Genomic DNA, 24,535 nt, shown 5'->3' with positions numbered 1-24,535 from the left:
TTTCTTCTTTGTCTCTACTCCTCTGTCCCTCTCATACCCCACCTCCTCCTCTCCCCTAACACTCTCCATCCTCATGCATCTCGTCTCCCCTTCTTCCTTCTCGCTTGAAGGATTTATCTAGCGATCCAGGAAATCTTTCCTGGATTGCACCCTACTTTGATTTCTTTATTTTTCATTCTGTAAAAATGTTACATTAATTTCCAGGCTCTCCTTTCTGCCCCTTAACCCTGAGTTATAGAAAGACAATCATTTAGTTGCGCTTTGCATTTGGTTGCACTGCTGAGACAACATTAGGGTAACCACTTAATTGCTCCGACCCCTGTCTGTCTCTATTTAACTCTCTGCGTTCACCTTTCAACACTGCTTTAATTCCTTAGATGAGTATTGGAACTATTTTGCTGTCGATAAACAGTTAGTGCGACAGCCAGCGTGAGTGAATAGTATGACAACACAACCTTTCCTCTCACCCACTGTGGTCCTGTGTGGCTCAGTTGGTAAATGGGCCATTTGAATGTAGTACAGATGTAGGCTTTTCATCACATCACACATTTTACACTTTGAAATGTCAGACTTGATTTCGCGAAACAAAAAAGGCATCAACCCCTACAAAAATGACCATGAATTATAATCAATATAATATAATCCTGTTGCTGCAGGATTACATTCCTGCTGTAGCAAACTGGCTCAAATGGAGGTCTTATATCTGTATGTGCACTCACTGATGTAATTTAGGATAACAGTGTATGCTAATGGCATGCATTATTATTATTATTATATTACCCTCTCTTTCCTTGCTTTAGCCCAGCTGGCTTGGGTTTAGAGCAGTTATAATTAAAAAAATGATACATTTATCTGGATGGCTGTTGCCTTTCTCCATGTACTACGAGCTGTTCACACGACCAGTCCATGTATTAAGACAAAATATATTCTTAAACCAGACTTGGTATGTTGTCAAAGATAATAAAAGTCATTTTGTAAAATAACGGCTTATTCTTTCCAAAATAAATGCTACATGTCAATGCTGTCTACATTAAATAAATCTAATAGAGATCATGAAGGATTTTGGCTTTTACTAAGCTACTTAAGGCCTGGGGCTATGACAATGAATCAATAAAACAAATCAATCCATGCTTATGTACCCAACACATTATTTGGAGAAAAAAGGAATATGTCTAAAAGACAACATTTGGGAGTAAATTACGGAGCCAACAACAACTTTGTCGAAAGGAAATCCTTTAGAAGCACAGTATGTTAATTCATCAACTCATAAAATAACAAAATTGTTCTCTTTCTGCAGCTTGTCAGTTCAATTTGAGTTCCTCCCAACAGGACATTTAAAGGACATCTCAAAGCTGTGAATAATACAATAATGACAATAATTAAGGGTACAGAGAAAGATGCAAAATGGAACTGTTATTTCTGTGACATACTTTGCATTCGGAAAGTATTCAGACCCTTTGACTTTTTCCACATTTTGTTACGTTACAACCTTTATTCTAATTATTATTATTATTTTTTTTATCTCCCCCATCAATCTACACACAATACCCCATAATGACAAAGCAAAAACATAAAATAAATATTTGCAAATGTATGAAAAAAACCCAACTGAAATATCACATTTACTCATATATTCAGACCCTTTACTTAGTACTTTGTTGAAGCACCTTTGGCAGCAATTACAGTCTTGAGTCATCTTGGGTAAAAGCTTGGCATACCTGTATTTGGGGAGTTTCTCCAATTCTTCTCTGCAGATCCTCTCAAGCTCTGTCAGGTTGAATAGGGAGTTTTACTGCACAGTTATTTTCAGGTCTCTCCAGAGATGTTAGGTTCAAGTCCAGGTTCTGGCTGGGCCACTCAGGGACATTGAGACTTGTCCTGAAGCCACTTCTGCGTTGTCATGGCAGTATGCTGAAGGTCATTGTCCTGTTGGAGGGTGAACCTTTGCCCCAGTCTGAGGTCCTGAGTGCTCTGGAGCAGGTTTTCATCTATGTACTTTGCTCCATTTATCTTTCCCTCGTTCCTGACTTGTCTCCCAGTCCCTGCAGCTGAACATTTTTCCCACAGCATGAAGTTGCCACCACCATGCTTCACTGTAGGGATGGTGCCAGGTTACATCCAGATGTGAAGCTTGGTGTTCAGAATCTTATTTCTCATTCTCTGAGAGTCCTTTAGGTGCATTTGGCAAACTCCAAGCGGGCTATCATGTGCCTTTTAATAAGGAGTGGCTTCTGTCTGGCCATTCTACCATAAAGGCCTGCTTGGTGGAGTACTGCAGAGATGGTTGTCTTTCTGGATGGTTTTCCCATGTTCACAGAGGAACTCTATCAGAGAGATCGGGTTCTTGGTCACCTCCCCGACCAAGGCCCTTCTCCCGCGATTGCTCAGTTATAGACTTGTCAATAAGGTATTTCTGTTTACATTTTTAATAATTGTGCAAAAATGTATACAAACCTGTTTTCACTTTCTTATGATTGGGTACTCTATGTAGATTCATGAGGGGACATTTTTATGTTATCCAGTTTAGAATAAAACTGTAACAAAACCAAATGTGGAAAAGGGGTCTTAAAGGGACAATGGTTTTAATACTTTCCAAATGCACTGTAAAAAGATCAGAGTGGAGTAAAAGACATACAGAGGGCGAAGAGGGGTAAGGAAGGGTAAGGACAAGAGGAGAGGGAGTGAAGAAAGGTGGAAAGGCAGACAAATGGGACAAGGTTAGAAGGTGGGAAGCTAATCCAAACTCCACACTAAACCAGACCAGAACTCAGGCCATCTCTGTCCTAGCAGCACTGCATATCTGGGAAAAGGTCTACATTAAGCAGAAAGGGTTATGATCTAGTGTCCATGTGTCTATGTCCAGCTGTGAAAGTCACCAGGAGGTCATCGACGGGTTAACCAATGTCTTTTTGCACCTCCTGGAGCTTCCTAGATTCCAGATTCCCGGGAGAGAGAGCGACAAAGAGAGAGAAATTGGGATAGAAAGAGCGAGAGAGACCACTTAAAGGCAGACTCCGCATTATGGGACGGCAGGTAGCCTAGTGGTCAGAGCTTTGGGACAGTAACCAAAATGTTTCTGGATCGAATCCCCGAGCCGACAAGGTAAACATCTTTTGTTTTGCTCCTGAACAAGGCAGTTAGCCCACTGTTCCCTGGTAGACTGTCATTGTAAATAAGAATGTATTCTTAACTGACTTGCCTAGTTACATATAAATACATTATATCATGGATGCAGAAAGTAAACTGCATTTTGGGTTAGAGGCTCAACTTGAGGCTCAACTTCTCTTCAGTTTTGGTACCGTGGCTAAAATGCTGTAACAGCATGAAGTGAACTAGTGCAGATACTGTGTGCGCCTGTGTGAGAGCAAAGTCTAGCATACATGTAGTGCCACTCAGAGTAGTACAGGTCACTTTGTCTGTACACCCCAGTCTGGTCCAACCTGGAATCAGAGGTAGACCTAACATTGTAAATGTAAATCTGTCTCCCTCTATTTACATTTCAGTCATTTAGCAGACACTTTTATCCAGAGCGACTTACAGGAGCAGATAGGTTTATGTGCCTTGCTCAAGGGTACATCGGCAGATGTTGCACCTAGTTGGCTCGGGGATTCGAACCAGCAACTTTCCAGTTACTGGCCCAACACTCTTAACCACTAAGCTACCGGACAAATATTTAATATGATATCTTACGTTTTGTATGATATGTGGCTAACGTAAGCTGGGTAACTAGGTGGCTAACGCTAACAATAGCTAGGTGGCTAACGTTAGTTAGGCTAGGGGTTAGTGGTTAAGGTTAGGAGTTAGGTTAAAGGACAAAGGTTAGAGTTGGCTAAAATAATAAGTAGTTGCAAAGTAGGTAAAAAGTATTAAGTTGTTGCAAAGTAGCTAATTAGCTAAAATGCTAAAGTTGTCCATGATGAGATTCGAGATACGTTAACTACAGTATGTTACCTCTAGTCTATGGCTGTCTTATTAGGCTGTCTGGTCAGGGATAATCCACTGAGACCAACAAAGAGTGGGAACCAGGGGGTGGACACACAGGCAGTTTCAGCAGGCAAACTTGAGGAGGAAGTGAGCTTTTAGAGTAATTTCCTGTGGATTGATGTAGGTTATTGTAGCTTAATATGGGTTATTGTAGCTTAATATGGGTTATTTTAACTGGTCTACCTCGATTGTGAGTACACAGATGACAGAGTGCACAGGTAACAGAGTACCAAGTAGGCTACTTTATGATTGCACTCCAACTTTATCGTGTTATGTCTGCAGAAGAAGGAAAATAGCTGGACTGTGAGTTATTCTCAGGTACTGGACTGGACTCCGGCTCTATGTCTCCCTGTTCTCTGTTATTCTATAGCAGGGGTTGTGATGTACGCTACTTTCTTTGTATGGTAATTAATTGCCGTTAATTTTCCCTACTTTTCTCTCAGAACATATCACACACCTTTTTGTTCTGATATTACTGTATTATTTCAATCCTCTCCATTGATGTATGGGATTAGAGAAACCTTTTTTTCACCACAGACCAGAGCAAACGCATAAATAAATGTTCATGGTCCGTGGTGGGGTGAGTTGGGGGGGGGGGGGGGTACTGTATGAATTCGGGAACAGCACGCGACAAGGTGAGTGGTCAGGCAGGCGGGTTCAGAGTCAGGACAGGCAGAGTGGTCAGGCAGGCGGGTTCGGAGTCAGGACAGGCAAGGGTCGAAACCAGGAGGACTAGAAACAAACAGAGACTTGGAAAAATAGGAGCAAGGAAAAACGCTGGTTGACTTGACAAACAAGACAAACTGACACAGAGAGACAGGAAACACAGGGATACACTGGGGATAATAAGCGACACCTAGAGGGGGTGGAGACAACCACAAGGGCAGGTGAATCAGATCAGGGTCTGACAGTGACAGTGAAAAATACAATTAAAATCTATCTGTATTTCATCAACAACATAATTTGCATGACATGTTCTATAATTGGCAGGCAGAAACATACCTGACCTTTTACACAATCGTAGCTTAATTTAGAATTATTCAGTTATAGTACCTAATGACCACATACGCCCTAATCAATGGTAGATGTTAAAACAATGTATCCGTGAAGTGAGTGTATTTGGGTCTCATTGAGTAAGACGTGTTCTGCCCTGGCATGTGCTTGAGTAGAAAGATTGTTTCTCGCTCTATAAATCTCCCAACCAGTTGACATTTAAGAAAGACCAAAGACTTCTCGGGAGATTCGTAACAGCTTATCTTTGAAATAAATCTGCTACAAGACGTAAGGCACCAAGAGTCAGTTGGGGAAAAAATTATGCCCATTTCTCAAAGTAATGGATCAGGATCCTAATGTTGGTGGTCATTAAGTACACTGTCAGTGACATTTTGCCAGTAAACTACATATGAAAGTTCACCAATCTAGCTTGTGATGTTGTTGGTCTATGTTTCCGTCCAAAACCATTTGTTGGCATGATGACATAAGTGTAATGGTATTCAGCACATGACCCGGACCTCTAAGCATTTGATTAGCAGGTTAGAATCAAAAGTCACGATAGTGTGTGTGTATTATCCAGACAACAATGTGATAATAGATTCAACATTTAGAGTGTGCTCATGGATAATGCAAAGCTGTAATCGGTGCTTAGACCCAACCTGCTTTTCCTCACAAGCACCTAATCACTCACAGGGCGGTATACATCCTGCCCCATGTCACCTTCAATAGGAATCTAACACAGATGAGAGTTTAAGCAAATTAATGTAACTGAGCCAATTGGCTTTTACCATTGCTGCTCTCTGTCGGATGGCTACTCTCATTCTGCAGTTTGGACATTTCAGATTATAAAACAAGAGGATAGAGTTGGTTCAGGGTTTGAGCTAGTCCATTAGAGTAAGCAATTCAGCAAAAAGCAATTCAGAGTGTACCGGTTGCCAAGCTTTGTAAAACAAGGGAATTCAGCAAAGAAATCAACCATAACTTTTCAAACACACCTGCTACTTAGCTCGTGTTCTAACACAGAATAAGAATGTGTAACATTGGTTTTCAAATGATGTTGTAAAGAGTCTGGATAGAAGGAAGCACAGTCCGCCCTCTTTACTGACCTATCAAATGCTTTTGTCACTGTTGACCACTCGTTACTAAGTTTGTCAAAAATAGGCATGGATCAGGCATCATGTGAGTGTTTTAAAGATTACCTGACAGACAGGACACGGTGTGTATTTTCTGATGGTGTTAAGTCGGGTTTCCAAAGATATTACGAAGGGTGTCCCGCAAGGGTTAATTTGTGACGCAAGGGTCGATGTCGCTTGTCACTACTTCACAGAAGATGCATTTGAATGTTTAAAAAAAGTCAATCAAAATGTGAAATTTCATGTGCCTTAATATAAAGCGTGTATGCCATCTGTAAATACAAATGAAATTGTTAAATTACGAGCATTGTTGGTTTAGCCATGGAAAAAGGAATTTTCCCGCTAGCCATGATTGGCTGAGATAATGGATGGGCTGGATATGCCGAGAGATGAGTTTGGAATCGTCTGCCACGTAGCAGCTTCTGTCTATAACATGAGCTGCTCAGTATGTGTAGGTAATCCTTTCTAATACAGCTTTTCAAAAATATATCACAGAGAACTGCAAAAGTGTTGCTAATGCTCTTCACCTTCTGGGCAACTGAGTTTTGAAATCAGTAGAATGTCCAGTGGACGTAGGGTATGATAGCTAAGGAGATTCTGGCATTTGATTGCAAATATGCTGAGGTAATCAAAAAGAGAACACAAAGAAGGCTGTTGTATAAAATACCTATATCTGGATTACATCTTCAAAAAAGGACAACCATGGCATCCGTGACAGACAGGGAGAAGTGTTCATCCATGTATACTGGTAATAGAGTCTAGCTAGCGACATTTTCAAATATTTTGTCAGAAAGTTGTTTTCATTGCAAGTTAATGTGTACTGTTAGCTAGCTAACTAACATTACATGTATGATCTGTGTAGTAATATTATTCATATCTCATTGAAAGTCATAGCCTCGTGTTAGCTAGCTAGCTAATGATAACCTAGATGGCTAGATTTAACTATCTGTAGATTCATGCAGGGAAGTAACGTTATGAGTTGGGATTGTGGTTCATTGTTAAGCTAGATAGCTAGCTACATGTCTAAACAAAAGTCTCCACTATGCAAGTAACCATTTCACTGTACCGTTCACACCGTCTGTAGCTTCTGCAAGCAACAAATACACTTTGATTTGATTTGATATAGTGTGTGTTTACTAGAGACGATAATGTGAAGAATAACATGACCTGTACCAGAGTCAAAATTAGGATATAATGTTAGGCCAATGAAACAGTGTCCAAGTAAAAAAATTATCCGGTAGAATGCCCTGCTTTTATTTCGTCACACTTACAACCATAAGCTATTTTCTGTAATTGAATAGATTTTCCCCTCATCAATCTACACAAAATACACTATAACGACGAAGCAAAAACTGCAAAGCTATTTTCAGGTCTCTCCAGAGGTGTTTGATCAGGTTCAAAACTGGGCTCTGGCTGAGCCACTCAAGGACATTCAGAGACTTGTCTCGAAGCCAGTCCTGCATTGTCTTGGCTGTGTGCTTAGGGTCATTGTCCTGTGGAAGGTGAACCATTGCCTCAGTCTAAGGTCCTGATCACTCTGGAGCAGGTTTTTATTAACCATCTCTCTGTACTTTGCTACGTTCAGCTTTGCCTCAATCCTGACTAGTCTCCCAGTCCCTGCAGTTGAAAAATATCCCCAGTGCATGATTCTGCCACCACCATGCTTCACCATAGGGATGTTGCCAGGTTTCCTCCAGACGTGACGCTTGGCACTCAGGCCAACGAGTTCAATCTTGGTTTCATCAGACCATAGCAATCTTGTTTCTCATGGTCAGAGAGTCCTCTAGGTGCCTTTTGGCAAAATGCAAGCAGGCTTTCATGTGCCTTTTACTGAGGAGTGGCTTCTGTCTGGCCACTCTACCACAAATGCCTGATTGGTGGTGCTACAGAGATGGTTGTCCTTCTGGAATGTTATCCCATCCCCACAGAGGAACTCTGGAGCTCTGTCAGAGTGACCATCGGGTTCTTGGTCATCTCCCTGACCAAGGCCTTTCTCCCCTGAATGCTCCGTTTGGCCAGGCGGCGAGCTCTAGGAAGAGTCTTGGTGGTTTCAAACTTCTTCCATTAAGAATGATGGAGGCCACTGTGGTCTTGGGATATTCAATGCTTCAGAAATGTTTTGGTTCCCTTCCCCAGATCTGTGCCTCGACACAATCCTGTCTCGGAACTCTACCACTAATTCCTACAATCTCATAGCTTGGATGGCTGGTTACTGTCCGACGTACCGCCCCTCCCGATAATCGATAAGGTCATCCTGGATCGATACCTTCGGGCCCTCCGATAAGAGATTAAGAAGGCGGCGAGCATGCACAACCCCCAGAGCCTGGAGGAATTGCTGACCGCAGTGGAAATCCAACAGAACACCTGCTGAATGGGGCCTGGGCAGAGAGAGTGGATGCGGGGAGGGGGAAGAAAAGCACAGAGAGAGGTGAGGGGCTGAAGGAGGCCTGGACGGAAACAGCAGAGGCCGTGAAGCGGGAGGGCGAACCGAACCGACAACAACGTCCGCTGCTGGAACTAGATCAGAGGCATTGCTATGAGTGCGGCGACCCGGGAGGAGTCCATACCCTCCGCATCCCCCAGCTCTGGGGTAACCCGGATGGTGAGTTATGTCACCTCCTGTTGGGCACACACCGAGATGGCGCTTCCAGTGGTTCCTGTACGAATCAATGGCATCGACACCAGCGCTCTGCTGGTCTCCGGCAGCATGGTGACCCTGGCCCAACCGCAGTGGCTCACACGAGAGGGGAAAGACCAACTGGGGACAAGGAGGTGACAGTGGCATGTGTACACGGGTACACGAAGAGGTACACAACCGTGCCGGTGCGGATAACCACACCAAGGGTGGAGTGCCAGATGCACGTGGGGGCTGTTCCTAACCTGCCCAGGCCCTTTCTCCTTGGTAGAGATTGCTCCCTCTTCCAGGAACTGTGAAGGAGGGACCTGGGGAGGCGTGCACACGAGGTAGGAAGGAGAGGAAAATAAAGGCTCCCCTTTATGGAGATGGAGGCACCAGACGGATTGCCCAACACGGGAATCCTCACAGGCTAGTTCCATCCGACCCAGTTAGAAGACCCCAACCTCCAGAACGCTAGGGGCCAGGTGATCGTGTTGGATGGCGTGCTGTTACCTGGGGTAAGTGAGTGACACTACCCCCACTTCGCCATCAAGCATAATTTATTGTATCAGGTAGCAAAGCACAATGGGGAGACAAAAGACTTGTTCCTCATACCCACCCAGTATGTTAGGACTGTCTTGCAGCTCGCCCACACCCAACTGCTTGGGGCAAACCTGGGGATGGAGAAACCAGGGTGCGGATCAGGAATCGGTTCTACCCGGCCCAGAGTCAAGAGTGCCGTGGAGGACTACTGCCGTACCTGCCTGGAGTGCCGGATCACCTTGCTGAGGGCACACTATAGAAACCCTTTGGTTCCCTTGCCCATTACAGTGGTGCCGTTTTGAGCGGGTGGTGATTGGTCTGGTGGGTCCATTGGTGAAGACCACGAGGGGACACCAATACAGTTGAAGTCAGAAGTTTACATACACTTAAGTTGTATTAAAACTTGTTTTTCAACCACTCCACACATTTCTTGTTAAACTATAGTTTGGGAAGTCGGTTACGACATCTACTTTGTGCATGACACAAGTCATTTTTCAACAATTGTTTTACAAACAGATTATTTCACTTAGAATTCACTGTATAACAATTCCAGTGGGTCAGAAGGTTACATACACTAAGTTTACTGTGCCTTTAAACATCTTGGAAAATTCCAGAAAATGATGTCATGCCTTTAGAAGCTTCTGATAGGCGGTGGTGGAGGTGTATATATTTCAAGGCCTACCTTAAAACTCAGGGCCTTTTTGCTTGACATCATGGGAAAGTCAAAAGAAATCAGCCAAGACCTCAGAAAAAATATTGTAGCCTCCACAAGTCCAGTTTATTATTGGGAGCAATTTCCAAACACCTGAAGGTATCGCATTAATCTGTACAAACAATAGTACGCAAGTATAAACCCCATGGGACCACGCAGCCGTCATACTGCTCAGGAAGGAGACGCGTTCTGTCTCCTAGAGATAAATGTACTTTGGTGCGAAAAGTGCAAATTAATCCCAGAACAACAGCTAGAGACCTTGTGTAGATTCTGGAGGAAACAGGTACAACAGTATCTATATCCACATTAAAACGAGTCCTATATCGACATAACCTGAAAGGCCACTCAGCAAGGAAAAAGCCACTGCTCCAAAACCGCCAGAAAAAAGACTGACTACCGCCAAACTACTGACTACTGAAAACCGCCAGACTACGGTTTGCAACTGCACATGGGGACAAAGATCGTACTTTTTGGAAAAATGTCCTCTGGTCTGATGAAACAAAAATAGAACTGTTTGGCCATAATGGCCATTGTTATGTTTGGAGGAAAAAGAGGGAGGCTAGCAAGCCGAAGAACACCATCCCAACTGTGAAGCACGGGGGTGGCAGCATCATGTTGTGGAGGTGCTTTGCTGCAGGAGGGACTGGTGCACTTCACAAAATAGATGGCATCTTGAGGGAGGAGAATTATGTGGATATATTGAAGCAACATCTCAAGATGTCAATAAGTTAAAGCTTGGTCACAAATGGGTCTTCCAAATGGACAATGATCCCAAGCATACTTCTAAAGTTGTGGCAAAATGGCTTAAGGACAACAAAGTCAAGGTATTGGAGTGGCCATCACAAAGCCCTGACCTCAATCCCATAGAAAATGTGTGGGCAAAACTGAAAATGCGTGTTCGAGCAAGGAGGCCTACAAACCTGACTCAGTTACACCAGCTCTGTCAGGAGGAATGGGCCAGAAATCACTCAACTTATTGTGGGAAGCTTGTGGAAGGCTACCCAAAACGTTTGACCCAAGTTAAACAATTTAAAGGCAATGCTACCAAATACTAATTGAGTGTATGTAAACTTCTGACCCACTGGGAATGTGATGAAAGAAATAAAAGCTGAAATAAATCATTCTCTCTACTATTATTCTGAGATTCCAAATTCTTAAAATACAGTGGTGATCCTATCTGACCTAAGACAGGGAATTTTTACTAGTATTAAACGTCAGGAATTGTGAAAAACTGAGTTTAAATGTATTTGGTTAAGGTGTATTCTCTCTCTCTCACACACACACACACACACACACACACACACACACACACACACACACACACACACACACACACACACACACACACACACAATGCTAGCCAGAGCGAGATAAGCTAAAATCTAATGAGGGAATATAAGATAAACCCTCTTAACTTGTCAAGCTAATTGTGTCCCGATTCAGGAAACTAGGTGTATGTCGCAAGTCACGATTTCACAGGAGAGCCATTTGAATGTAAAAAAATTTGAATGAATTATAGGTGAAATAATCTGTCTGTAAACAAGTGTTGGAAAAATGACTTGTGTCATGCACAAAGTAGATGTCGTAACCAACTTCCCAAAACTCTAGTTTGTTAACAAGAAATTGGTGGAGTGGTTGAAAAACGAGTTTTAATGACTCCAACCTAAGTGTATGTAAACTTTCAACTTCAACTGTACATATTTGCTGAAATCCATTCAGATGTATTTTGTGGCTTTTGGCGAATGTGTTCAAATGATCAAAGGTTGCGCTGTTGCTACTGTGTGAAAAAATAACTCTGCATTCGGTCCAGGACAAGACAGATATTTTTAAGAGGTTTTATTTTCTGCAGTGTCTATTAATTGTCAAAACGTCATTTTCCCACTCTATATTTCTATAGAATTTTCTCAAATGCCTTAGTATACGTCATTCCCAAACATTCTATGAATTTATGAAAATGTGAAAATGACCATATCTAAGTACTCACAAAACGTTTTTGTCATATTCTTCCTGGGAGTGTATATGAACAGGTTTTCATGTTGCTAAAACGCTGCCAGTTACTGTTTAAATTAAACACATGAAACCTTAAAAGACAGAGAGAGCGAGAGAGAGAGAGAGAGAGAGAGAGAGAAAGAGAGAGAGACAGAGAGAGAGAGAGAGAGAGAGAGAGAGGAAAATGGAGGTAAAGAGAGTTAGAAAGGGTAGAGTAATTGTTTCTTACCTTGAAATTCTATTCCAGTTAAGAGCTGTTACTTCTCCACATTCTATATTCCACATTCTTCATTTCACAGTGCGTTTTCTGTCTATGAAAAGGACACAAATTGCTCCAGCAGGAGTTATCTAACGCCTCTATAATTTATTCAGGTTCGAACGGCGATAACAGCATAATCAGCTAATTCAATAGTACGGCCACCATCACTTTCTTAGAATTTTGGCTGATAAATCTCCCTCAACGCTGTATGATAACGAGGTAAATATACCAGGAAACCAGTAAGCTACAAACAATGACCTTGACTGTTTTTCCTCCTATAAATTCTCCCAATTTTTGCTATATTTTTTAAAACCCCAACGCTGAAATGTTTTTAGAGTGGCAGGGGAATTGGCACTCTTCTGCCGCAGCAAATGACCTCTGATGGCTGCTCTGCCGTGACTGGTGGGATTGAAAAACCAGGACCTTTTTAAATTTAACGCTGGCATTGGGTATGGAAAGGTAAATAGAGAATGAAGAGTCAGAAAGTACAGTTCGGGTAAAGTAGCAAAACCTCAAGCCCTCCTTCACACCCATCCGAATCCCAACAGAACAGACCAGGCAGGAGATGGTGAGTTCATAATTGGGGGACACATTCAGCAGACGTCCCTGACACATTAGGATAAAGGAATAGTTGTTTAGGAATGATCATTATTTTTGGAACGGGGCTGTGTGAGTGTGTGTGTGCGTGTGGACAGACTGTGAGTCGACACACACCTGGAGAATCACTCAGCGTCCATCAGTGTCTCTGACCCAGAGCCAGGAAGCACCTACACTTGAGAGTTTGTGTGTGTGTGTGTGTGTGTGTGTGTGTGTGTGTGTGTGTGTGTGTGTGTGTGCGTGCGTGCGTGCGTGGACCTAGAAGCACACCTACAGGACTGGAGCACAGCGCAGGAATAAAGATACACGGTCTGCTGGTCTTTTATGACTTTATTACGGTAAGATGATGTCCAGTTTATGAACTCCGATCATATAAAAGAGCTTAGTCAGGATGGAGAGGAGTTTAGAGGGTCTGTGCTCTTGGGAATACACAGTGGCATCATTTCTGTTTTAGTGGCAGATGTTAAGTGTATGCCAGGGTGGTCATATGTCTCTTCTAAAAGTTTTGGCAAAAAAAGGAAACTTTAAACTTTAATTTCACTTTATGATTTTGATTCCAGTTTATGAATGAGGTTAGAGAAGTCTATAAGGGCTATTAGCATTGGACTCCTCTTCTTAATACATTGGACCTGCGAGTCACTCGACAGTCACAGATAGCACCATACCAGCTCTTCTAAATGCCACAGTAAGTACTTTAGAACGAGGCCACTGCCAAGAGGCCCTACTTATGGTGTTAAATGTCCCCAAACCTCTGCCAAAAGAGAAGAACAATTTCTTCTGCTTTTTTCCTGACCAATTTAAGACTGTTGGAGCATGAGTCTGCTGATTTAAAGCCGACAGACAAACATTCACTGTTTGTCTTTGTACCTCGCTGTAAATTTATTCTGATACACCTCTCATCCATCTTGTGAGTCTGTCCGACGTTGTTTTATTTGTTGTCATTGGACTACTTATGTTAAAAAGGCCATGAAGAGGAACGACAATTCCCTCTGTTTTCGTTGTTGCACACATCCGTAGCCAAGGTAACAGAATACCCCTCGGAACCCCTGGAATGAGAATTAGAGGGTTCATTCATAGAACCTTCTAGAATGACTGAACGGTCTACGCTCAGTGCCTGGAGAAGTACAGACATTATGAATAAGGACAGTTATCCAGACTATATTATGTTTGGGCAGTCTTTCGTGTGAGTTTGTGTGTATGTGTGTGTGTGTGGCTGTGTGTCTGTGTCTGTGTTTGTGTCTATCTTCTCTTCTGGTTAAGTCATCTCTGTCCCGGCTTTAGGCCAAATTATCAGGCTGTGTGAGCTGCATGTTGTTATGTGTATTCAGACTACTGTTCAGCCAAATGGACACATATCCTCTCCAACAGACAAAACAATGATAATTTAGGGGTCGATTCAGACTTAGGACATTTACGCCTTTTCCGACGCACTTCACAGTATTTGGTATTCAGACTCACCTTATTCAGTTGTCTAATGCAGTCTGCAGGTGTGGCTACCTTGGCATTTTAATTTAATGGGATTTTCAGTACATTTATCTTAAGTCATCCCTTTTAAAAGGGTGTACCTTTTAGTTAGAATTTTGTCAAAACTCAGTAGAATATATCGACAGAACGGGTTCAGAATGTTAGGGATCAATGAAAGAAAGCGGACTAAATGTATGCATATTCGTCTCCGTTTCAGCATCAATTGGTAGATTTAAAAAATACTCAGATCTTATAGATTATTTAGGTTGAGGAAAGTATTTCTGAATCATAAAATGCAGGTTTGGAGAACCTTTACGTACGAAAGGAAGAGAACTGCGGTTTGATTAATTCTGAAAATTGCCACATTCAGTTCTTCGACAAATGGTAATGTTGGAAGATTAGTGTGCATAGAATTATAGTAGGGAGAATAGTGTACAATAGTAGGCCATACCCTCATCTTTTGCCTGCAATAACAATGGAACTGTAAAATGACAAGGCCAAATATTGTGCCATGCATTCAAACTGTTAAGACTTGGTCTGAGCTCCGCTCCACAATGTTTTAATTAGGTTACATGTCTTATTTTTTAAAAACATTATCAACAGCTACTAATGATCCTCAGTAACAACCACACGGCTGTGACAGGATTTACAGAGGAAGCAAACTAAACAAAGTAATTAAATGGAATGATAATGTAGGATATACCAACCGAAGGGAACTAACAGTAAATTGGTAGTTGAATATGTGTGTTTTTTAAACCTACTGTTGGCCGATACTGATAGTGGCTAATAATTAACATGATAGAAATAGGATACAGAGAAGGTTGTGGTAGCCTGTAATTAAGACATCTGAGAATTTAATAGAAATGCTGCATATTTGCACTGCATTTCATAAAATGAACTGTGTGAAAGTTGATATGTTCATATGCTTCCTTTTATTGCCATATGACATACTGTATGTGCTCATGTTTTACTAGGCAGTTAGTCTGTTTTGTCTGTCAGCGAGATAAATAAATAATTAAACAAACATCAGCCTCTAAAGAATAATTCTGGAAAACAAAGTTATCCTCTGTCAAGTTAAATATTGGAGCAAGGATCTAAGATATAACATAACACAGTAAAATTCTATTTGGCCACTGTGTGGATGTTGCTCTTCAGTCCCCATAATAAGAGTCCCCTTGATTCCTCCTGGCTTACCCCAACCCCGGCCAACAGCTCCGCACCACCCGCAGCTATTTGCCCAAGCCTCCCCAGCTTATCCTTCAGTCAAATCCAGATAGCAGATGTTCTAAAAGAGCTGCAAAACCTGGACTCATACAAATCAGCTGGGCTGGACAATCTAGACCCTCTCTTTCTAAAATTATCCACCACCATTGTTGCAACCCCTATAATCAGTCTGTTCAACCTCTCTTCCGTATCGTCCGAGATCCCTAAAGATTGGAAAGCTGCCACGGTCATCTCCCTCTTCAAAGGGGGTGACACTAGACCCAAACTGTTACAGAGCTATATCCATCCTGCCCGGCCTTTCTAAAGTCTTCGGAAGAAAAGTTAATAAACAGATCACTGACCATTTCGAATCCCACCGTACCTTCTCCGCTGTGCATTCCGGTTTCTGAGCTGGTCATGGACGCACCTCAGCCACGCTCAAGGTACTACACGATATCATAACCGCCATCGATAAAAAACAGTACTGTGCAGCCGTCTTCATCGACCTGGCGAAGGCTTTCGACTCTGTCAATCACCACATTCTTTTTGGCAGACTCAACAGCCTTGGTTTCTCAAATGACTGCCTAGCCTGGTTCACCAACTACTTCTCAGATAGAGTTCAGTGTGTCAAATCGGAGGACGTGTTGTCCGGACCTCTGGCAGTTGCTATGGGGGTGCCACAGGGTTCAATTCTCGGGCCGACTCCTTTCTCTGTATATGTCAACGATGTCACTCTGTTTGCTGGTGATTCTCTGAACCACCTCTACGCAGACGACACCATTCTGTATACATCTGGCCGTTCTTTGGACACTGTTAACAACCTCCAAAAGAGCTTCAATGCCATACAACAGTCCTTCCTTGACGTCCAACTGCTAGTAAAACTAAATGCATGCTTTTCAAACGATCGCTGCCCGCCCGACTAGCATCTCTACTCTGGACGGTCATGACTTAGAATATGTGGACAACTACACATACCTAGGTGTCTGGCTAGACTTTAAACTCTCCTTCCAGACTCATATTAAACATGTCTAATCCAAAATTAAATCTAGAATCGGCTTCCTATTTTGCAACAAAGCATCCTTCACTCACGCCGCTAAACATACCCTCGTAAAACTGACTATCCTACCGATCCTCGACTTCGGCGATGTCATTTACAAAATAGCCTCCAACACTCTACTCAGCAAAACATATGCAGTCTATCACAGTGCCATCCGTTTTGTTACCAAAGCCCCATATACCACCCACTGCTGCGACCTGTATGCTCTCGTCAGCTGGCCCTCGCTACATATTCGGCGCCAGACCCACTGGCTCCAGGTCATCTATAAGTCTTTGCTTTGTAAAGCTCCGCCTTATCTCAGCTCACTGGTCATGATAACAACACCCACCCGTAGCAAGCGCTACAGCAGGTATATCTTACTGGTCATCCCCAAGGCCAACACCTCCTTTGGCTGCCTTTCTTACAGTTCTCTGCTGCCAATGCCTGGAATGAATTGCAAAAATCGCTGAAGTTGGAGACTTATATCTCCCTCACTAACTTTAAACATAAGCTATCTGAGCAGCTAACCGATTGCTGCAGCTGTACACAGCCCATCTGTAAATAGCCCATCCAATCTACAGTACCTACCTTATCCCCATATTGTTTTATTTACTTTTTTGCTCTTTTGCACACCAGTATTTCTACTTGTACATCATCATCTGCACATCTATCACTTGTGTTAATTTTCTAAATTGTCATTTCTTTGCTACTATGGCCTATTTATTGCCTTACCTCCTCATGCCATTTGCTCACACTGTATATAGACTTTTTTTATTGTGTTATTGACTGTATGTTTGTTTATTCCATGTGTAACTCTGTGTTGTTGTTTGTGTCGCACTGCTTTGCTTTATCTTGGCTAGGTTGCAGTTGTAAATGAGAACTTGTTCTCAACTGGCCTACCTGGTTAAATAAAGGTGAAAGACCCCTAACAAAGCCCTGGGCTTCAATTGGTCTCTTAACTGGTCTTAAAGTGCTGAAGTTACTAATGTCCTGTGGAGACAGAGATAGACAGCCAGAGAGAGTATGAGTACTGCTACTGAAGCGGAACCATTATCTCTGATGGGAAGACGGGTGCTACTGCTTAGGTTTAATTAAGAGCTGTCACTAGTGCTACTGACAAAAGCTTGAAACGAACAGCTCTTATCCAGAGCGACTTACGTAAGTGCATACATTGTGACTCGTTTCAGGAAACTAAGTGTATGCCGCGGGTCACTACTTCACAGGAGCGCCATTTGAACATAAACTTGTTTTTTTAACAAAATGCGTTTGACATAAATGCCTTGTGGAACATATTAACTTTCATGTGCCTTTAACCAGTGAAAGTGCAGGGCGCATTATTATTATCTCATTATTAAAATTCCTCAAGCATACAATTATTTTACACCATTTTAGAGATAAAAATCTCTTTAATCCAGCCACAGTGTCTGATTTCAAAAAGGCTTTACAGCGAAAGCACCATAAACGATTATGTTAGATCACCACCAAGTCACAGAAAAACACAGCCATTTTTCCAGCCAAAGAGAGGAGTCACAAAAAGCACAAATAGAGATAAAATGAATCACTAACCTTTGATGATCTTCATCAGATGACACTCATAGGACTTCATGTTACACAATACATGTATGATTTGTTCGATAAAGTGCATATTTATATAAAAAAAAACTCATTTTACATTGGCGCATTATGTTCAGTAGTTCTAAAACATGCAGTGATTTACAGTGATTTACAGAAATACTCATTATAAATGTTGATGAAAATACAAGTGTTATACATGTAATTAGAGATATACTTCTCCTAAATGCAACCGCTGTGTCAGATTTTTTTAAAACTTTACGGGAAAAAGCAAACCATGCAATAATCTGAGTACAGCGTTCAGACAAAAAAGCAGCCAAAAAGATATCCGCCATATTGTGTAGTCAACATTAGTCAGAAATAGCATTGTAAATAGTCCCTTACCTTTGATGATCTTCATCAGAATGCACTCCCAGGAATCCCAGTTCCACACTAAATGTTTGATTTGTTCGATAAAGTTCATAATTTATGTCCAAATAGCTTCTTTTGTTAGGGCGTTTGGTAAACAAATCCAAACACGCTTGCAGGTCCAGCCAAACATCGGACGAAAAGTTCAAAACGTTATATTACAGGTCGAAGAAACTTGTCAAACTAAGTATAGAATCAATCTTTAGGATGTTTTTATCATAAATCTTCAATAATGTTCCAACCGGAGAATTCCTATGTCTGTAGAAAAGCAATGGAACGAGAGTTAACTCTCTCGTGACCACATGTCACGAGCCTGTGAGACTCTGCCAGACACCTGGCTCAATCCCCTCTCATTCAGCCCCCCTTCATAGTAGAAGCCTCAAACAAAGTTCTAAAGACTGTTGACATCTAGTGGAAGCTTTAGGATGTGCAATATGACCCATTTACACTGTATATTGGAATGGCAAAGAGTTGAAAAACTACAAACCTCAGATTTCCCACTTACTGGTTGGATTTTTCTCAGGTTTTCACCTACCATATGAGTTCTGCTATACTCACAGACATCATTCAAACAGTTTTAGAAACTTCAGAGTGTTTTCTATCCAATGCTACTATTAATATGCATATATTAGCATCTGGGACAGAGTAGCAGGCAGTTTACTTTGGGAACCTTATTCCTCCAAGCTACTCAATACTGCCCCCTGTCACCAAGAAGTTAATAACAAACTTGTATGCCATCTGTAAATATGAATAAAATGGTTAAATTATGAGCCTAGTTGGTTTAGCCAAAGAAAAGGTCAGCAACCTTTCCTCTAGCCATGATTGGCTGAGATAAAGAGTGGGCTGGACATGCCGAGAGATGAGTTCAGATTGGTCTGCCATGTAGCACGCTTCTGTCTATTTGAGCTGGTCAGTATGTCTAGGTAATCCAGTCTAACGTGTATTTTTTTGAAATATCGCGTAGTACAACTGCATAAGTGTTGTTCTCCACTTTCTGGAGGACCGAGTTTTGAAATCAGTGGAATTAGAGTATGATAGCTAAGGACACTTGTCTCCAGATTACATCTTCGGACTAAAGGGCAGCCATGGCATCCAACAGGAGACGCATCCATCCATGAATGATTTATCTGGGAAAGATAGTCTAGCTAGCTCCATTTTCCGAATTTACACGTTTCTAATTTTGACAGAAAGTCATTTTGTGTGTACTGTTAGCTAGCTAGCTGGCTCGCTAGCTAACATGACATGTATTATCTTATTCTTATCTCAGAGCCATTTGCTTTGCTAGTTATAGCCTAATGATAGCTGGCTAACATTGAACCTTGTTGGTTAGCTACCTGCAGATTATTGCAGGGTAGTAACATTATGAGTTGGGATTATGGTTCTTTCTTTTACCTAGCTAGCTAGCTACAAGTCTTATCAAAATACTCCACTATGCAAGTAACCATTTCAATAGAATGTCACTGCGACAACTGTTGATAGACGTTGCTGGTATATTCACTCTGGCTATCTACTCCAATTTTAGACCACCCTCGTCTGAGTGTGCCATTTCCGAATGCTCAACACCTGTTGAATATGGCCGGTGTCAGTAAACGTTGGCAAAAAAGTGTAAATTGTTGCCAGCAGCACAGTTGCAGTCACAAATGCTTTGGATAACATAAAAACAGCCTAACCAGCTCTGCTAGGGGGAGTAAAATGGTCAGTGAGCTGATCTCTCATTTACCACCTTTTTTGTTTAGTCATCAAAATCTTTCAACTTTGAAAATGTATATTTGTTATATAATTATGATTATATAACTCCAGGTTAATTACTCTGACTAACGACCCTTTAAATCTCTGCTTGGCCCATTTGAACCCGAAACACAAAAGGAGGAAAACTCGGAGGAGTTAAACAGAGTTCTTTTTAATAAGTGCTCATATTGTAGATGGACACAGCGCAGCGCTGGCGGTTGTCTTAAATAAAGTATGGCAGGAAGGCAACACGTTTACACCAGCAAAGCAAACTGACTAAACCCAACAATAGGAACAAGAAAACAATCCGCATTTGATCAGGGTGTGTGTGTGTGTTTGTGGCCCTGGTCCTGTCCCGGACCCAAAACTAAGCTGTTTACATTTCCAATCTTCAAAATGGGGATCGACTCAAACGTGAATATCCCATCTTCGAGTATTTGCCACCACAAAAGAGGTGTGTGTGTACATTTGTGTGTGTGTGTACGTTTGTGTGTGTGTACGTGTGTGCGTGTGTACGTTTGTGTGTGTGTTTGGGTGTGATCAAGGGAGCAAATCGGAGCCAAAGAGCGCAATATAGCTACGTTGTTTGTGTTAGCCAGAAGGAAATATAGAAACATCTTGGTTCCCGATATGACAAAAACATTAAAAGAAAAGCTTTCTTTTTTACAACCAAATCAAGATTTTTGATGTGAATGGCATGTTATAGAAGGGTGACGTCACCTTGTTTTTGTGATTTCACTAGTTTAAAAAAAAGTCAAATCAAATCAAATAGTACATGGACACACCTGGCCTGCACACCTGGCCTGCACACCTGGCCTGCACACCTGGCCTGCACACCTGGCCTGCACACCTGGCCTGCACACCTGGCCTGCACACCTGGCCTGTACACCTGGCCTGCACACCTGGCCTGCACACCTGCGTACTGGAAATGGCTCGAGTCGCACAAACTGTAACTTTTCTGTGAATTCACTTTCAGTTTTTGAGAAACTTACCCAAAACCGGGAATCAAAAAACATTAACAAAGGCAATTTATTTTTATTTTTATATCCTTTTAGAAACAGCAAAACTCTCAGTATAGTGATGCAGGTCTTTAAATGTGGCATACATAAAAGTGTGTCATTCTGAAATGTATCCGCAAAAGTTCAGAATGACATAATTTCATGTGTACAACATTAAAAACAAGTGAAATCATAAAAAAAGGTGTCTGGAACATATAACCTGCCATTTCCATCAGAAATAGAGATTTGGTTGTAAAAAAAAAAAAAGGCAACTTCTCCTTTTAACATGTTAAGCAGTAGACTGGAGCAGGGTCTGCTAGAGTCGTTATCAGTCTCCAGGCACAGATGTCTGCCCTGTGAAAAGCCAAGTGCATCTCCCTGGAGGTGTGTGTTAGAGCTCTGCTACCCCACCTGAGCCCGATGGGTCCTGACATTCCACATCATGTTAGGGATGGGTAGGGCCTGTTTTGTCGCCAATAACTAAGGTACAGGTGGGGCACGGGTATCACTACATTGATCACCTGCTCTGCTGCGCGGTGTGGTCATATCTTACTAATAAGATCATAACATGATGTCAGAAGTGCTTTCACAGAAAATAATAATGTTTCTTGAGTTTTGTTCGTTGTTTAGATTGACAAAAAGTAGCTAGCTGACAGCTAACTGCTCTCTAATGTCTGGTAATTGAGCAGAGCAGGCCAAGCAAAAGGTTTCTCTTAGATAATACAGCCAAAAAAGAAAAATGGTCTATATCGTAAGAATTCATGAAATCAAAAATGTGTTTTTTGGTCTTAATTTACGGTTAGTAGTGTCATTAACGTTAGAGTTACGTTTTTGGGTTAGGTTTAGAATAAGATTTAAGAAAATAAGTGGTAAAAAATAGGCTGGTTTATGACTTTGTGGCTGTGGAGACATTGCTATGGAAATACATGCACGCAGAGTGAGCTGTGCGCAGGGAGTGGGTGACACATAGAGAGGAGTAGCTAATGGATTTACGTAAGAATGGAGGAAGTTATTTCTGCCTTACATTTGGCAGAAGCGATTGGGCCTGTGCAGGGCTCGTGTGTGTGTGTGTGTGTGTGTGTGTGTGTGTGTGTGTGTGTGTGTGTGTGTGTGTGTGTGTGTGTGTGTGTGTGTGTGTGTGTGTGTGTGTGTGTGTGTGTGTGTGTGTGTGTGTGTGTGTGTGTGTGTGTGTGTGTGTGTGTGTGAATGTGTGTGTGTACATACTAGTGCCATGGGTAAATGTGATTTTGTCTGCCTGACATGCAAAGGAGTTTGGATAGTTGCGTAAACAATAGCATTTTTGCAAAGACATTACAATTACAACATCAACAACAATCGCGACGACTGAGAAATGTACAGCGTCCATATATTTCATTTGCCAACAAATGTATCTTGTTCGGTAAATGTCTTTTAAAAGCAGAATTCTACCCTTGTCTTGATTTGAAACAGATGACTTCTGTAACACTTGGCCTGATAGTTTTTGTAATCAGATACAGTATATTCATAAAGCATATGTCAGACCTCGATCTGCCACAGTTGAAGCCCTTTCACAGTCCCTAGGCTCGGACGCATCTTGTTGAATTGTTCATTCACTGCCATTATATTAGAATGGTCCGTTTCAGTCTCCTGGTGTGATTGACGTGGGTCTTTGAAGAAGAGAGTATTGTGTTAACCAAACGGTTGAAGGCTTATAGTAAACAGTCTCTTTTCTTTGTTTGTTCATTAATAACTTGTTTGCTCCCTCTGTATTTAGTATTTGACAACATTGTTGATTGATGAAAACTTGCATACATGAGCCCGACCACAGTCATACACACACCAGTACAAACTTGGGCGCGCACACACACACACACACACACACACAACATTGCTAAAACTTTTCTGGTTGAACAGAACAAAAGCAGAAAATATGTATTTCATTGTCTCCCTCAACATGAAACATGTACAAACCTTGCACAGAAGAAAAAAGAATGTCATTGAAACTGAATCAACTTCGATATAGAATATTGTCCTCGTTTTGTTCTATGAATAACTGAATTTGGAATTAACAAAGAATTATGTGAACTCAAAAGAGCAGAAAATCCCAACACTACATAGAAATGGACTTAAACACTTGTGGCCTAAAGTTTTCAAATTATGTGACAGATTGAACAGGGTTTCTGATGGAGCGCGGCAAGGGATCAATGGAAAGTGAGAATGTCTGACACTTCCCAAAATGTCTGTCTGAAACAGTCATCCACAGGAAGTCGGTGCGTGACACACACAACCTAAACAGGATGCTGAGAACTTGGTGTGCTTTATAAACAAGCGTAAAGAAACAAGGGACAATATTCAATCAGATCAGCAGTAACCCGTGGTGAACTACAAACACATAACTTATCATTGCTTTTGTTTAAGCGGTGTAACTGGTTTGGAGCTGTCAAATCCACAAGCGGCTCCCAGCGATATAATTATCACAGGGAGTAGAAATCCTGTGCAGCTGTTTTACAAGTTCAAACACTGGAATGTGTGATGTAATCTACACCTTGATTAGGCTGATTAAAACATTATTTTGTTTAATGATTTTCAATTAGTGTCATTATTTCTATATGGCCTACACTTTTTTTGCTCTGAATTGAATCTTGGCAAAGAGCTGCCAGCTCTATGGTTCCTGTGTGTGTTGAAGTCACTGCCGTCGCTCAGGGGAGGCTGGTTTGGAGGGTAAATTAAGATTGTTATCTCTTTACATTAGTCCAAGAAGCATCCAGATTCATCTTGCCTCTTCCGATAAAAGAACGAGTGAGGTCTGCTGAGTGCACTGCACTTTCTTCCTTCCCTCCTTATCCCCCTCCTTCACTGCATCGTCTTCCTCTTTCCAGTTCCATGATGACGAGTTTAAGCAGTAGGATCTGCTATGTCCACTCCTTCCTCTTTCTCCTTCTCCTCCTGTCCCCTCTGAACCTGGGAGTGAAACAGAGGACAAAGGACCATTAATACAGTGGCTGTAAATCTGAGTGGCAAGACGGGTCTCTCCAGAGCTTCTAGAGAAATGCCAAAGCGTAGAGGTGGCACAGCAAACCTTGTTCATCTCCCTGTACACAAACTCAACCCCCCCCCCCACATACACACACACTCAAGCATCAACGCCTCTATCTCTGCTATTGTTTGCACCTACACGTCTGCCATATGTATTCTCTAGTTGTTCCTAACAGCTTTGTTAACACACAGAACTGGATAGTGGTTATCTGGCACAGTGTGTGTTTGGAGGTGATGGACACAGCCTATGTGTGGAGGATCAGACCTTCTGTTAGCCTGCCCAG

The 24,535-nt window shown here is 41.9% G+C and overlaps 1 protein-coding gene across 1 annotated transcript in view; it reads right to left on the bottom strand.

Annotated features, from left to right (window-relative positions):
• Positions 1-20,394: 20,394 nt before the first annotated feature.
• The window catches only part of LOC109869926 (urotensin-2 receptor), an 81,270-nt gene continuing 77,129 nt past the window's right edge, over positions 20,395-24,535 (bottom strand). Inside the window, exon 4 of the mRNA XM_020460239.2 lies at positions 20,395-24,176. The gene's annotated coding sequence lies outside the window, so the exon portion shown is untranslated. The remainder of the gene's footprint in view (positions 24,177-24,535) is intronic.

Source organism: Oncorhynchus kisutch, linkage group LG25, assembly GCF_002021735.2.
Source record: "Oncorhynchus kisutch isolate 150728-3 linkage group LG25, Okis_V2, whole genome shotgun sequence".
Classification (NCBI taxonomy): Eukaryota; Metazoa; Chordata; class Actinopteri; order Salmoniformes; family Salmonidae; genus Oncorhynchus; species Oncorhynchus kisutch.
This window is presented reverse-complemented; position numbering and strand designations above follow the sequence as displayed.